The 16909-nt window shown below is 39.7% G+C and overlaps 1 protein-coding gene across 1 annotated transcript in view; it reads left to right on the top strand.

Annotated features, from left to right (window-relative positions):
- Positions 1–16909, top strand: part of KIAA0825 (KIAA0825 ortholog) — a 565493-nt gene that overhangs the window by 225500 nt on the left and 323084 nt on the right. The gene's annotated exons all lie outside the window — the stretch shown is intronic.

Below are 16909 nucleotides of genomic sequence, written 5' to 3'. Positions count from 1 at the left end.
CAGAGACTGGTAGGAAAAGCAGAAACGCGGAAACGCGGAGAGGGCTGCCCAGCTTCTCGGAGCGAACGGCAGCAGGGAGAGACTCACGTGGCGGGAAGTGAGTTTAGCAGAGGGGAAAGGGTCCTGAGCCCCAGGAACAAAGCCTCAGCCTGCAGCCCCAGAGCCCAGAAGAGGCATAAGGACAGTATTTAGCTGGAAATAAGTCAGGATACTGTTTGTGAGAGAGTCTGATTTCTCAGACCCAGGATCCTTCTTAAAGGGACCACGCAGAACATCTCTCTCACAAACACTCACCCGGGGCTCCTGGGGACGGAGGGAGAGGGGAGAGAACCACAGTAACAGGAAGAGTGTGCAATCTAGGAGTCATAGGGAGAAACATTTTGGGAGATAGCCACCCTAACCCCTGGGATGAGTCACTCCCCAAAGCTGAAGTGAATATTTCCCCCCAAAACAGCAATACCAGCAAAGTGAAGCAGGAGAGCAGCCAAACAAGCTCCCCCGCAGCATTCAGAGCAGAGTCGCATAGAAGGAGGGAGCTTTCGGGGTCTACAGTAGTGAGTCTTAGGGTCCGAGCTGCAACGCCCCCACCCACGCAGCTGAGGGCGCGCCGGAGGGCGGGCGGCAGCGGGAGACAAAAGCGCGGTTCTGCCGGCAGGATTGGAAGCCGGCTGGCCACCACTGGGCTCAGGTGTGAGCTCAATCTTGCCCGGCTAGGGAGAAGGAGGCGTGCAAAAGCCGCCAAACTCAGCTGCCGGCAGCCTGTAATCCAGCCTCCGGGAGAAGGGCGGGAAACCCGGAAAGAGTAGAAACCAGCCCCGGAGCAAGGGCAGAGGAGCACATCCCTGCCCCGCCTGTGCAACCCAGGCTTGCGGTCTGACTTGGTAGCCGGCTCCTCCCGTGGGGGTGGAGCCAAAAGCCCAGAAGAGGCGGAGTTCCACTACAGAGCTGAGCTTGGGCACGCAGCCCTGCCTGGTGGTAGAGCCAAGGCTAGCAGCTGTTCCTTGAGTGGGATCATCCTGCAAAGGCAGGGCAAAAGCTCAGAAACAGGCAGAGACCCGCAGCTGAGCAAAGGTGCTCACCAGTGCCCTCAGGACCGAGCATAACATCACACATGGGGGCGGGGCAAAGGCCAAGGCCACCAACCCTTTTGCACCCAAGCACATGATCACAGCCACTCCCGTGAAGAGAAAATGCGGAGGCAGAGAAATACAACACAAATAAACCAAGAGAAATCCCTAGAAAAGGACCTAAGTGAATCAGATATAACCAAATTCCCAGATGCAGAGTTTAAAATAACGATTGTTAGGATGCTCAAAGATATTAGAACCACCATAGATGGCCATTACGTAAACCTAAATAAAGAGATAACAAATATAAAAAAGGACATTGAAATAATAAAAAAGAATCAGACAGAAATGACAAATACAATATCTGAAATAAAGAATACAATGGAAGGAATTAAAAGCAGGATGGATGAAGCAGAGAATCGAATCAGTGAGTTAGAGGACACAATAAATAAAGGCACGGAAGCAGAGCAGAAAAAAGAAAAGCGACTCAAAAAGTCTGAGGAAACTCTAAGAGAGCTCTGTGACAACATGAAGAGAAATAACATCCGCATCATAGGGGTTCCTGAAGAAGAAGAGAAAGAACAAGGGATAGAGACTTTGTTCAAACATATTATAGCGGAAAATTTCCCCCAATTAAGGCAGGAAAACATTTCACATGTTCAGGAAGCACAGAGAACTCCATTAAGGAGAAACCCAAAGAAACCAACACCAAGACACATCATAATTAAATTACCAAAGCTAAGTGATAAAGAGAAAATATTAAAAGCTGCTAGAGAAAAAAAGACTATCACCTACAAAGGAGCCCCCATAAGGATGACTTCTGACTTCTCAACAGAAACACTTGAGGCCAGAAGGGAATGGCAAGAAATATTCAAAGTAATGCAGAACAAGAACCTACAACCAAGACTACTTTATCCAGCAAGGCTATCATTTAAAATTGAAGGAGAAATAAAAAGCTTTACAGACAAAAAAAAAACTCAAGGATTTCACTGCAACCAAACCAAGGTTGCAAGAAATGCTAAGGGACCTGTTGTAAACAGATCAAAGGAAAAAAAGAATATATAGCAAAAGAAAAAAACAGTTTTAAAGAAAAAAAATGGCAATAAACAATTACATATCAGTAATAACCTTAAATGTTAATGGATTAAATGATCCAATCAAGAGACATAGGGTAGCTGCGTGGATAAGAAAACAGGACCCATACATATGCTGTCTACAAGAGACACACCTTAAATCAAAAGATGCACACAGACTGAAGATAAAAGGATGGAAAAAAATATTTCATGCAAATGGAAATGAAAAAAAAGCTGGGGTAGCAATACTTATATCAGACAAAATGGACTTTAGAACAAAGACCATAGTTAGAGATAAAGAAGGTCACTACATAATGATAAAGGGAGCAATCCAAAAGGAAGATATAACCATTATAAATATCTACGCACCTAATATAGGAGCACCTAAATATATAAAGCAGACTTTGATAGACTTAAAGGGCGAGATCAAGAGCAATACTATAATAGTAGGAGATTTCAATACCCCATTAACATCATTAGATAGATCCTCAAGAAAGAAAATAACAAAGAAACAGCAGACTTAAAGGACATATTAGATCAACTCGATTTAATAGATATCTTCAGAACCTTTCACCCTAAAACAGCAGAATATATGTTCTTTTCAAGTGCTCATGGTACATTCTCTAGAATAGTCCACATGTTAGGGCACAAAAGCAGGCTCAACAAATTTAAGAAGATTGAAATCATATCGAGCACTTTCTCTGATCACAATGGCATTAAACTAGAAATCAACCACAATAGAAAAATTGAAAAACATTCAAACACTTGGAAACTAAATAGCACGTTATTAAACAATGAATGGGTTAACACTGAGATCAAAGAAGAAATTTAAAAATTTCTAATTCCTTAAGGTGTGATGTGAGATCTCACTTGTTTCTTTTTTTTTATTAATTTTAATGGGGTGACATTGATAAATCAGGGTACATATGTTCAGAGAAAACATCTCTAGGTTATTTTGACATTTGATTATGCTGCATTCCCATCACCCAAAGTCCAATTGTCTTCCTTCACCTTCTAACTGGTTTTCTTAGTGCCCCTCCCCTCCCCCAACCCCCTCCCTCTCCTGCCCCCCACCCTGTAACCCCCATACTCTTGTCCATGTCTCTGAGTCTCATTTTTATGTCCCACCTATGTAAGGAATCATATAGTTCTTAGTTTTTCCTGATTTACTTATTTCGCTCAGTATGTTATCAAGGTCCATCCATGTTGTTGTAAATGATCCGATGTCATCATTTCTTATGGCTCAGTAGTATTCTATAGTATATATGTACGAAAGCTTTTTAACCCACTCATCCACTGACGGACACTTGGGCTGTTTCCAGATCTTTGCTATTGTGAACAATGCTACCATAAACATGGGGGTGCATTTCTTCTTTTCAAACACTGCTATGGTGTTCTTAGGGTATATTCCTAACAGTGGTATAGCTGGGTCAAAAGGCAGTTCGATTTTTAATTTCTTGAGGAATCTCCATACTGTTTTCCACAGTGGCTGCACCAGTCTGCATTCCCACCAGCAGTGCAGGAGGGTTCCCTTTTCTCCACATCCTCACCAGCACTTATTCTGTGTTGTTTGTTGATGAGCGCCATTCCGACTGGTGTGAGGTGATATCTCATTGTGGTTTTAATTTGCATTTCTCTAATGATTAGTGATGCTGAGCATTTTTTCATATGCCTTTTGGCCATCTGTATGTCCTCTTTGGAGAAATGTCTATTCATTTCACTTGTTCCTTTAAATAAGCCCATAATGGTATAAACGTCCTTCTTATTACTGCTTTCCCTGCATTATAGAAATTTTAATATGTTGTGTTACCATTTTCATTTGTCTGTATATACTTTTGATATTGGCTTTTATTTCTTCTTTGAATCAATAATTTTATAGAAGTATGTTGTTTAGTTTCCACATTTTTGTGTTTCTTTATTTATTTTTACTGTTGAATTCTAATTTCAAAAAATGCTTGGTATAATTGCAATCTTACTAAATTTATTGATATTAGTTTTTTGGCCCAACATATTGTCTATCCTTGAGAATGTTCCATGCACATTGGAGAAGGATGTATAATCTGACATTTGGAATGAAATGTCCTATAAATGTTTATTATTCCCATTTGTGTAAGGACGATATATATATATTTTTTTGATTTTCTGTTTGGATGATCTATCAAAGCTGTCAGTAGTGGGTTAAAATCTCCAGGCATGATTGTATTTGTGTCTGCTTCTATTTTTAGATCAGTTAGTAGATTTCTTATATATTTGGTGCTCCCTGGTTCAGTGCATATACATTAAGAAGTGTTTTGTATTTTTGAGACAGTGTCCCTTTTATCATTATAAAATGTCCATCTTTGTCTCTGGTTACCTTTGTTGTCTTGAAGTCAGCATTATCAGATATGTGTATGGCTACACCTGCTTTTTTGGATATTATTTGCTTGGGGAATTGTTTTCCAACCTTTCACTTTGAATCTACTTTTGTCCTTGAAGTTACGTGTGTCTCTTGAAGGCAGCATATGGTTGGGTTTTGTTTTTTGATCCAATTTGATACTTGTGCCTCTTTATTGATGAGTTTAGTTCATTACATTTAGGGAAATTATTGACACTTGAGGATTTCCTATTGCCATTTAATGTTTGTTTTCTGGTAGCTCTGTGTCTTCTTTGGTTCTTCCTTCTTTGTTTCTGTCAGTTGTTGTTTGGTGGTACTCCATACTTCTTTCTTCTTTTGCTTCTTTTTTTAAGCTGTGTGTGTTAGTAGTGGTTTTTTTGTGGGTGGTTACCATTAGGTTAAGAAAAAATGTTCATATGTACAAGAGTCCTTTGCCATATTAGTGCTTCTGCACTCCATCTTTATTTGCTATTACAAATCTTTATCCTCTCCCTTTTTATGTTACTGTTGTCACAGATTATCTTTGCTTTTATTGTGACCTTGTTGGAGTTTTTACTTGTAGTTTCAATTTGTTTTGTTTTTTCGTATCTGGTCTAATAACCCTATTGAGTATTTCCTTCAGTTGGTGTTTTCTGTTGATAAATTCCTTCAGCTTTATGTCAGTAAAAATTTTTTTTCCTTCATATTTGAAGAATAACTTTGATGGATATAGTATTCTTGACTGTTAATTTCTCTCTCTTAGTACTTTGAATGTTTGTGTCCACTCTTTTCTGGCTTGTAGAGTTTCTGCTAAGAAGTCTGATAATAACCTAATGGGCTTTCTTTTATTTGTTATGGTCTTTTCTCTAACTACCTTGAGGATTCTTTCTTTATCATTGATTTTTGACAATTTTATTACGCTATGCCTCGGAGTAGGTGTGGTTAGATTGAGGTAACTCAGCATTCTGTTTGCTTCTTATATTCAAGGCTCTAGCTCTTTCCATAGCTTTAGGAAATTCTCGTCAATTACTTGTTTGAATAAGCTCTCCATTCCCTTCTCCCTCTCTTCTTTCTCTGATATATTCATTATTCTCATATTGTTATTCCTGATGGAGTCAGACAATTTTTGTAAAGGTCTCTCAGTTTTTTTAATTCATGAGTCTCTCTCATCTTCTCTCTTTAGCATCTCTAGTTGCCTGTCTTTGATGTCACTGATTCTAAACTTGCTACCTTAGTCTTTAGTTCACATATTGAGTTCTTCATCTTTGTTTTTGAAGTTTCAAGCTCCTTGCTGAGGTATTTGTTTTGATCATTAATTTGTTTTCTGAACTCATTAAGTTGCTTATTGTTGTCTTCTCACTTCTCGTTGAGTATTTTCCAAATTTCAATTTTTAATTCTCTATCATTTTACTCCAAGGTTTCCATGTGACTGAGGTTTATTTTCTGGAGATTTTTCATTTTCTTTCTGAAATACATCTCTGTGTTTTGCAGCCATTGTATTCAATTTCTTCTTCCTTGATGGCATTTGAAAGTGGTATTATTATGAACCATAGCAAAAAAAAATACTAAAAAAATTAAAAAATTAAAAAATGCAATAAAACATATAAAAATGTAAAGAATTATGATAAATAAGAAAAAGCACAGGAAAAAAGATCAAAAGCAAAGAAAAAATTAAAGTCAAAACACCTACTGCCTGACCAGGCGGTGGCGCAGTAGATAGAGTGTTGGACTGGGATGTGAAGGACCCAGGTTCGAGACCCTGAGGTCGCCAGCTTGAACGCGGGCTCATCTGGTTTGAGCAAAGCTTACCAGCTTGTACCCAAGGTCGCTGGCTTGAGTAAGGCGTCACTCGGTCTCATATGTGCCCGGGGTCAAGGCACATATGAGAAAGCAATCAATGAACAACTAAGGTGTTGCAACAAAAAACTAATGATTGATGCTTCTCATCTCTCTTCATTCCTATTTGTCCCTATCTATCCATCTCTCTGACACTCTCTCTCTGTCTCTGTAAAAAAAAAAAAAAAGAGGGGAGATGACGTCAGAGTAATGGCGGAGTAGGAAGCGATACCGATAAATCTCCCCCAAAACTCAACAAGATCTTCAACCAGAAACAGAAAAACCTATACTTGGAGCTTCCAGATTCTTCGCAATACACCCAAAGGTATGATTGAGTGAAAAATTGGCTAAATATATAACCAAACCCCGAAGGAAATAGGGAGTAAGAAATGCTCCGCCTTCCTCACTAACCTAAACAGGGCGGCTTTCTCTGGTAACTGTGAATATAGAAACTGAGGCGGGCAAAGGGGGTGAATAGATCCAGGCCGCCGCAGCAAAAACGGCCGAACCAGGCTGTGGCTCAGAGATCCAAGCCGAGGAAAATCTGATCCTGTGGCAACCCGGGCAATACAAGCTAACACTCGCGCCAAACCCAAACAAAGAAAGACAAGCGGAGCGGCCATTTTACCCGGTCTCCTGGTCGGTGTGCAGTTAGTGGAAGAGAGATTTCTTCCTAAGCCGCGGAAGTGGGTGCCCGTGTTGCCCCACGGAGAGGCAGGGTGAGAGGCCTTTCTGTGGGCTGAGGGCAGAGTCTCTGGGCAGCCCCAGCGCCTTGGGAAAGCCACGCATGGGAGGGAGTGAGAACTAATCCCAACGGTGGAGATTTTCCGTGCTGGAGGCTGTTTCACTCAGAGGGAACCGCAGCCGGCCTCATATCCTGGTTTGCGCGCGCAGATAAGGAGTGGGCGATTCCTCCGAGTGCCTCGGCAGTGCGCGCCCGTGTTGTCGCGCAGAGGGGCAGAGTCAGGGGCCTTTGTGTGGGCCAGGGCGGAGTCTCGGGCCGCCCCAGCGCCTTGCAAAAGCCGCACACGGGGACGGAGCGAGACTCAATTCCAACGCTGCAACTTTTCCCTGCGGTTGGGGGTTTCACTCAGAGCGTGAGACTGCTGGCCGGATATCCTGGTTGCAGACAGTGAGTGAGAGTTTCCTCCAAGCGCCCCGGAAGTGGGCGCCCGCTTGTGTTACCGGATAGAGTGGCAGAGCCAGAGGTCTTCGAGTGGGCGGAAAGCCCGCCTGATTATGCTAGCAGCTCTGACTGACTGAGCCTTACCCAGAGCCCTGTGCTGAGTGGAAATAGAGTGGGGAGTTGCCAGCAATTTGAGCCTCTTACTATCCAGGCAGAGGCAGCAGCAACCCCATACCTGGACTATCAGACTACTAATTGAGGAAGGAAAGACTAGGAGAAAGGCTCCAGGAACACGGACTCTCTCACTGTCGGAGCCTATAAATGCTAATGAGCCTCGACTCCCAACGAGAATAAAGCACAATACATGACATTGCCATAGAGACTTATCAACTGCACACCTCTACCTGAGCGTGCCAAAGGGGCAGAACCCGGGGTACAGAGTTACCGACCAGAAAGAGGGAGAGAAAAGAAAAAGCAAGAAGATAACCTCTCAAAATCAAGAATAATCTGCAGACTTTATAACCTATCCCATTTTATTATATTTGTTCATTTGTTTCTCTTATCTTCATTCTTGAGACTTTTTTTTCCTCCTCCAATTTGGCCGATTAACTCTCTACCGGTCTTACTCTCTCCTCTCCCTGAACTACACTACCCATAAGTGTTACATCTCCCATTATCATTTCTCTTCTCTTCCTTTCTCTCTATGAGGGTTGCACTCCAAAACCCTTAACTCTCTCTCTCTCTCTCCTTTCTTTTTTCTTCTTTTAGTGGTTCCCTCTTTTTTTCTCTCTCTCTCTTTCTTTTCTCCCTCTATATTAGTTTCTTCCTTTCTCCTTTACATCTCCTCTCATTCAAACCTCAATAACAAACAAATTATCTTATCTGGGACTCAAACCTATGTTTGTGGCATTTTGGGGGGTTTTTACTTCACCTTTTTAACGCACTAGCAGTGCTCCCATCCCTGGCTCTCCATATTATCTAGTTCTTGTTCCACTAAATACAATAGTAAGTTTTTAATTTGTCCCCCCATTTTTCCATTTTCCTTTTATTCCTCTCATCATAACTCTTAGAAAACCAACACCTAAAAGCAAATCATTTTATTCTTGACCCAAATTTTTTCCTTATTTGCTTTTTGTGGGTCCATACGCTCTTTTTTTTTCTTTTTTCTTTTTTTTTTTTTTTTTCTTTCTCTCTTTTTTGCCCCTTTATTACTTTTCCCCAATTCAGGCCCTCCATCACAGGCATTGTTTGTTATAACTCACAGTCCACCACAAGATTTTCTCAAGAAAGAGGGGAGAGGAGAGGAGAGGAAAAAAAGAGGGGGGGAATAATTTCCTTTTTTAAAAAAAATTTTATTTTATTTTATTTTTCTTTATTTCATTATTAATTTTTTTTAAAAAAACAACTCTTTTTGATTTGTTATTTTTTTATTTTTTTTAACTTTTTATTCTTTATTAAATCTCATTAATACTATCAACAAAACCACCCTCAGATGCCATTAAGGAAGAGAAAATCGAATATCATGGATACAAAAGAAAGAGAGGTAACACAGCTAGATGAGGAAAAATCTATGGAGAAAAAATTTAATATATTGGAAACCTTGGAGCTAAATGACAGAGAATTCAAGATAGAAATCCTAAAAATCCTCCGAGATATACAAGAAAACACAGAAAGGCAATATAGGGAGCTCAGAAAACAACTCCATGAACACAAAGAATATATGTCCAAGGAAATTGAAACTATAAAAACAAATCAAACAGAGATGAAAAACTCAATTCACGAGCTGAAAAACGAAGTAACAAGCTTAGCTAATAGAACAGGTCAGATAGAAGAGAGGATTACTGAAATAGAAGACAAGCAACTTGAGGCACAACAGAGAGAAGAAGAAAGAGACTCAAAAATTTAAAAAAATGAGATAGCCCTACAAGAATTATCTGACTCCATCAAAAAGAATAACATAAGAATAATAGGTATATCAGAGGGAGAAGAGAGAGAAAATGGAATGGAGAACATACTTAAACAAATAATTGATGAGAACTTCCCAAGCCTGTGGAAAGAACTAAAGCCTCAAGTTCAAGAAGCAAACAGAACTCCAAGTTTTCTTAACCCCAACAAACCTACTCCAAGGCATATCATAATGAAATTGACACAAACCAACAGCAAAGAAAAAATTCTCAAGGCAGCCAGGGAAAAGAAGAATACAACATATAAAGGAAGGCCCATTAGATTATCATCAGATTTCTCAGCAGAAACTCTACAAGCTAGAAGAGAGTGGACCCCAATATTTAAAGTCCTGAAAGAGAGGAACTTTCAGCCACGAATACTATACCCATCAAAGCTATCCTTCAAATACGAAGGAGAAATAAAAACATTCACAGATACAGAAAAGATGAGGGAATTTATCATCAGAAAACCCCCACTCCAGGAATGACTAAAGGGGGTTCTCCAATCAGATACAAAGAACAAAAAAAAACAGAGCCACAAGTAAAAGCTCCAAGAAGAACACAATAAAACCAAATTTAAACTGTGACAACAACAAAAAGAAAGAGGGGGAGAAGACGGAGATTAACAGTAGCAAAGGACGATGGAGTGCAAAAGTACTCACAAAATAGTTCGCTACAATGAACAGGGTAGGGACCCTTTTCATTACTCAAAGGTAACCACCATTGAAAAAACCACCACAGAAGCACATGAGATAAAAAAGATAGCAACAGAGGAAAGATGTATGGAATACAACCAAATAAAAACAAAAGATAGAAAAACGAAAGAGAAGGATCAAACAAGACACGAAACTAACAGAAAGCAAGATATAAAATGGCAATAGGGAACTCACAAGTATCAATAATTACACTAAATGTAAATGGATTAAACTCACCAATAAAAAGGCACAGAGTAGCAGAATGGATTAAAAAAGAAAATCCAACTGTATGCTGCCTACAGGAAACTCATCTAAGTAACAAGGATAAAAACAAATTCAAAGTGAAAGGCTGGAAAACAATACTCCAAGCAAATAATATCCAAAAAAAAGCAGGTGTAGCAATACTCATATCGGATAATGCTGACTACAAGACAGGAAAAGTACTTAGAGACAAAAATGGCCATTTCATAATGGCTAAGGGGACACTGAATCAAGAAGACATAACAATTCTTAATATATATGCACCAAACCAAGGAGCACCAAAATATATAAGACAGCTACTTATTGATCTTAAAACAAAAACTGACAAAAATACAATCATACTTGGAGACCTCAATACACCGCTGACGGCTCTAGATCGGTCATCCAAACAGAGAATCAACAAAGACATAATGGCCTTAAACAAAACACTAGAGCACCTGGATATGATAGACATCTACAGGACATTTCATCCCAAAGAGACTGAGTATACATTTTTCTCCAGTGTACATGGATCATTCTCAAGAATTGACCATATGTTGGGCCACAAAAACAATATCAGCAAATTCAGAAAAATTGAAGTTGTACCAAGCATATTTTCTGATCATAAAGCCTTGAAACTAGAATTCAACTGCAAAAAAGAGGAAAAAAATCCCACAAAAATGTGGAAACTAAACAACATACTTTTAAAAAATGAATGGGTGAAAAAAGAAATAAGTGCAGAGATCAAAAGATATATACAGACTAATGAAAATGACAATACGACATATCAGAATCTATGGGATGCAGCAAAAGCAGTGATAAGAGGGAAGTTCATATCGCTTCAGGCATATATGAACAAACGAGAGAGCCCAAGTGAACCACTTAACTTCCCACCTTAAGGAACTAGAAAAAGAAGAACAAAGACAACCCAAAACCAGCCGAAGAAAGGAGATAATAAAAATCAGAGCAGAAATAAATGAATTAGAGAACAGAAAAACTATAGAAAAAATTAATAGAACAAGGAGCTGGTTCTTTGAAAAGATCAACAAAATTGACAAACCCTTGGCAAGACTTACCAAGGGAAAAAGAGAAAGAACTCATATAAACAAAATCCAAAATGAAAGAGGAGAAATCACCACGGACACCGTAGATATACAAAGAATTATTGTAGAATACTATGAAAAACTTTATGCCACTAAATTCAACAACCTAGAAGAAATGGATAAATTCCTAGAACAATACAACCTTCCTAGACTGAGTCAAGAAGAAGCAGAAAGCCTAAACAGACCTATCAGTAGAGAAGAAATAGAAAAAACCATTAAAAACCTCCCCAAAAATAAAAGTCCAGGCCCTGACGGCTATACCAGCGAATTTTATCAAACATTCAAAGAAGACTTGGTTCCTATTCTACTCAAAGTCTTCCAAAAAATTGAAGAAGAAGCAATACTTCCAAACACATTTTATGAGGCCAACATAACCCTCATACCAAAACCAGGCAAGGATGGCACAAAAAAAGAAAACTACAGACCAATATCTCTAATGAATACAGATGCTAAAATACTAAACAAAATACTAGCAAATCGAATACAACAACATATTAAAAAAATAATACATCATGATCAAGTAGGATTCATCCCAGAATCTCAAGGATGGTTGAACATACGTAAAACGGTTAATGTAATACACCATATCAACAAAACAAAGAACAAAAACCACATGATCTTATCAATAGACGCAGAAAAGGCTTTCGATAAAATACAATACAATTTTATGTTTAAGACTCTCAACAAAATGGGTATAGAAGGAAAATATCTCAACATGATAAAGGCCATATATGATAAACCATCGGCTAACATCATATTAAATGGCACTAAACTGAAGGCTTTCCCCCTTAAATCAGGAACAAGACAGGGTTGTCCACTCTCTCCACTCTTATTTAATGTGGTACTAGAGGTTCTAGCCAGAGCAATCAGACAAGACAAAGAAATAAAAGGCATCCATATCGGAAAAGAAGAAGTAAAGGTATCACTTTTTGCAGATGATATGATCCTATACATCGAAAACCCCAAAGAATCCACAAAAAGACTACTAGAAACAATAAGCCAATACAGTAAGGTCGCAGGATACAAAATTAACATACAGAAGTCAGTAGCCTTTCTATATGCCAACAATGAAACAACTGAGAAGGAACTCAAAAGAATAATCCCCTTCACGATTGCAACAAAAAAAATAAAATACTTAGGAATAAACATAACAAAGAATGTAAAGGACTTATATAATGAAAACTATAAACCATTGTTAAGGGAAATCGAAAAAGATATAATGAGATGGAAGAATATACCTTGTTCTTGGCTAGGAAGAATAAATATAATCAAGATGGCTATATTACCCAAAGCAATATACAAATTTAATGCAATTCCCATCAAAATTCCAATGACATTTTTTAAAGAAATAGAGCAAAAAATCATCAGATTTATATGGAAGTATAAAAAACCCCAAATAGCCAAAGCAATCCTAAAGAAAAAGAATGAAGCTGGGGGCATAACAATACCTGACTTCAAACTCTATTATAGGGCCACGACAATCAAAACAGTATGGTATTGGCAGAAAAATAGACACTCAGACCAATGGAACAGAATAGAAAGTCCAGAAATAAAAACCACATATATATAGTCAAATAATTTTTGATAAAGGGGCCAACAACACACAATGGAGAAAAGAAAGCCTCTTCAATAAATGGTGCTGGGAAAACTGGAAAGCCACATGCAAAAGAATGAAACTGGACTACAGTCTCTCCCCCTGTACAAAAATTAACTCAAAATGGATCAAAGATCTAAACATAAGACCTGAAACAATTAAGTACATAGAAGAAGACATAGGTACTCAACTCATGGACCTGGGTTTTAAAGAGCATTTTATGAATTTGACTCCAATGGCAAGAGAAGTGAAGGCAAAAATTAATGAATGGGACTACATCAGACTAAGAAGTTTTTGCTCAGCAAGGGAAACTGATAACAAAATAAACAGAAAGCCAACTAAATGGGAAATGATATTTTCAAACAACAGCTCAGATAAGGGCCTAATATCCAAAATATACAAAGAACTCATAAAACTCAACAACAAACAAACAAACAATCCAATAAAAAAATGGAAAGAGGATATGAATAGACACTTCTCCCAGGAAGAAATACAAATGGCCAACAGATATATGAAAAGATGCTCATCTTCTTTAGCTATTAGAGAAATGCAAATCAAAACGGCAATGAGATACCACCTCACACCTGTTCGATTAGCTGTTATTAGCAAGTCAGGTAATAGCAAATGTTGGAGAGGCTGTGGAGAAAAAGGAACCCTCATACACTGTTGGTGGGAATGTAAAGTAGTACAACCATTATGGAAGAAAGTATGGTGGTTCCTCAAAAAACTGAAAATAGAACTACCTTATGACCCAGCAATCCCTCTACTGGGTATATATCCCCAAAACTCAGAAACATTGATACGTAAAGACACATGCAGCCCCATGTTTATCGCAGCATTGTTCACAGTGGCCAGGACATGGAAACAACCAAAAAGCCCATCAATAGATGACTGGATAAAGAAGATGTGGCACATATACACTATGGAATACTACTCAGCCATAAGAAATGATGACATTGGAACATTTACAGCAAAATGGTGGGATCTTGATAACATGATACGAAGCGAAATAAGTAAATCAGAAAAAAACAGGAACTGTATTATTCCATACGTAGGTGGGACATAATAGTGAAACTAAGAGACATTGATAAGAGTGTGGTGGTTACGGGGGGGAGGGGTAATGGGAGAGGGATAGGGGGTGGGAGGGGCACAAAGAAAACAAGATAGAAGGTGACAGAGGACAATCTGACTTTGGGTGGTGGGTATGCAACATAATTGAACGACAAGATAACCTGGACTTGTTATCTTTGAATATATGTATCCTGATTTATTGATGTCACCCCATTAAAAAAATAAAATTATAAAATAAAATAAAAAAAAAAAAACAAAAAACAAAAAAAAAACAAAAAAAACAAAAAAAAAAAAAGAAAAGAAACACCTACAAAAGAATAAGAATAAAAATTAAAAAAATAAAATTCAAAAATGAAAAAGAAAATGAAGAAAAAAGGAAAAAACGGGGGAAGGAAAGAAAAAATAAATTTTGGTTTTGAGAGGTTTCTTCCAGTAGTTGCCACTGTGTCACAACTTTAGCTCTGTGAAGTTCCTGGGATGTCATCTGTGATGTTGCTGTCCCTATGATGTAGATGGGGCCACAGTCATGTTGGTGGTGGGGCTTGTTGTAAAGGCTTTATGGCTTTGGCTTTACCACTACAGCTTTCCTGTTTTATGACTCTAAATGGTGACCTCCGGCTTCTGGGTACTCCTTCCCACATCTCAACAGACCTGGGGACCAGACATGGAGCAGCTCTGTTCTTCAGGGGAGAGCGGCTCTGGATAGGTAGCTATGAGGTTTGTTTCTGCTACTCTCCATACCGGAAGATGAAGGAAGTGGGATCTGGGAGGCTGGGGAGCCGCACGTGAGCATTCTCTGTCTCTGCTGAGTGCAAGCTGCAGGCAGACCGGGGGAACACTGGCCATGACCCTGCGCTCTTCCTGCTGTGGTTTATCTCCCATGTGCCCCTCTGTCTCACCACTCCTCCTAGCAGGAGACACAGTCATACAGGAAGGAAGAGAGATGAAAAACATCAATTCTTTGTTGTGGTTCCTTAGTTGTTCATTCATTGATTTCTCATATGTGCCTTGACCGGGGGACTACAGCAGACTGAGTGACCCCTTGCTCAAGCCAGCGACCTTGAGCTCAAACTATTGAGCCTTGCTCAAACCAGATGAGCCTGCACTCAATCTGGAGACCTCAGGGTCTAAAACCTGGGTCTTCTGCATCCCAATTTGACACTATCCACTGCACCACTGCCTGGTCAGGCTAATATCCTCTAATTTTTGTGAGCAGTGTGTAAAGAGGAAACAAACTGATGAGCTTCTAAATGAGCAAGAAAAAAAATGTACTCATTTAACCTGACCGGCGGTGGCTCAGTGGATAGAGCATTGGACTGGGATGCGGAGGATCCAGGTTCAAGACCCCAAGGTCGCCAGCTTGAGCGTGGGCTCATCTGGTTTGAGCAAAGCTCACCAGCTTGGACCCAAGGTCGCTGGCTCAAGCAAGGGGTTATTCGGTCTGCTGTAGCCCCATGGTCAAGGCACATATGAGAAAGCAATCAATGAATAACTAAGGTGTCGCAACAAAAAACTAATGATTGATGCTTCTCATCTCTCTCTTCGTTCCTGTCTGTCTGTCTCTATCTATCCCTCTCTCTGACTCTCTCTCTGTCTCTGTAAAAAAAAATACTTATTCAAAAATAATCTAGATTACTTTTAAGATATTTAAAAGAATAAGAGATAAGATGTGAGAGTCCTTTAATTTAACAAATATCTTTACATATTATGATACTGGGCATATCATGCTAATTATCCAACAAAATAGAAATTATTATTTTACTTTTCTAGTGCAACCTATAGATACAACAGTATAGGAACTTCTGATTACTAATCTTTGAGAAAGTCATAATGGAACCAGAGAAAGGGTGAAAGGGGTATATCTCTGAGGGAATTCCTAAAATAGTTTTTTTAAGAAATCAATTGATAAACATCTTAATTTTAAAATGATAGGACCTAGGCCCTGGCCGGTTGGCTCAGTGGTAGAGCGTCAGCCTGGCGTGCGGGGGACCCGGGTTTGATTCCCGGCCAGGGCACATAGGAGAAGCGCCCATTTGCTTCTCCACTCCCCCTCCTTCCTCTCTGTCTCTCTCTTCCCTTCCCGCAGCCAAGGTTCCATTGGAGCAAAGATGGCCTGGGCACTGGGTATGGCTCCTTGGCCTCTGCCCCAGGCGCTAGAGTGGCTCTGGTCACGGCAGAGCGACCCCCCGGAGGGGCAGAGCATCGCCCCCTGGTGGGCAGAGCCTCGCCCCTGGTGGGCGTGCTGGGTGGATTCCGGTCGGGCGCATGCGGGAGTCTGTCTGACTGTCTCTCCCCGTTTCCAGCTTCAGAAAAATACAAAAATAAATAAATAAATAAATAAAAATAAAATGATAGGACCTATATGTTTGAAAAAAATGTATAAATTTATTTGCAGAACTGGTAATAAAGTTCTGAGAATACTATAAATGTGAATTTTCCATGAAACTTATATACTGAATGAAAGGTATAATAGTGTTAAGAACACAAATTGCGCCTGACCAGGCGGTGGCGCAGTCAATAGAGCATCGGACTGGGATGCGGAAGGACCCTGGTTCGAGACCCCAAGGTCGCCAGTTTGAGCATGGGCTCATCTGGCTTGAGCAAAAAGCTCACCAGCTTGGAGCCAAGGTCGCTGGCTCGAGCAAAGGGTTGCTCAGTCCACTGAAGGCCCATGATCAAGGCACATATGAGACAGCAATCAATGAACAACTAAGGTGTTGCAACAAAGAACTGATAATTGATGCTTCTCATCTCTCTCCGTTCCTGTCTGTCCCTACCTATCCCTCTCTCTGACTCTCTCTCTGTCCC

The sequence above is a fragment of the Saccopteryx bilineata genome, chromosome 4 (assembly GCF_036850765.1).
Source record: "Saccopteryx bilineata isolate mSacBil1 chromosome 4, mSacBil1_pri_phased_curated, whole genome shotgun sequence".
Taxonomy (NCBI): Eukaryota; Metazoa; Chordata; class Mammalia; order Chiroptera; family Emballonuridae; genus Saccopteryx; species Saccopteryx bilineata.
This window is presented reverse-complemented; position numbering and strand designations above follow the sequence as displayed.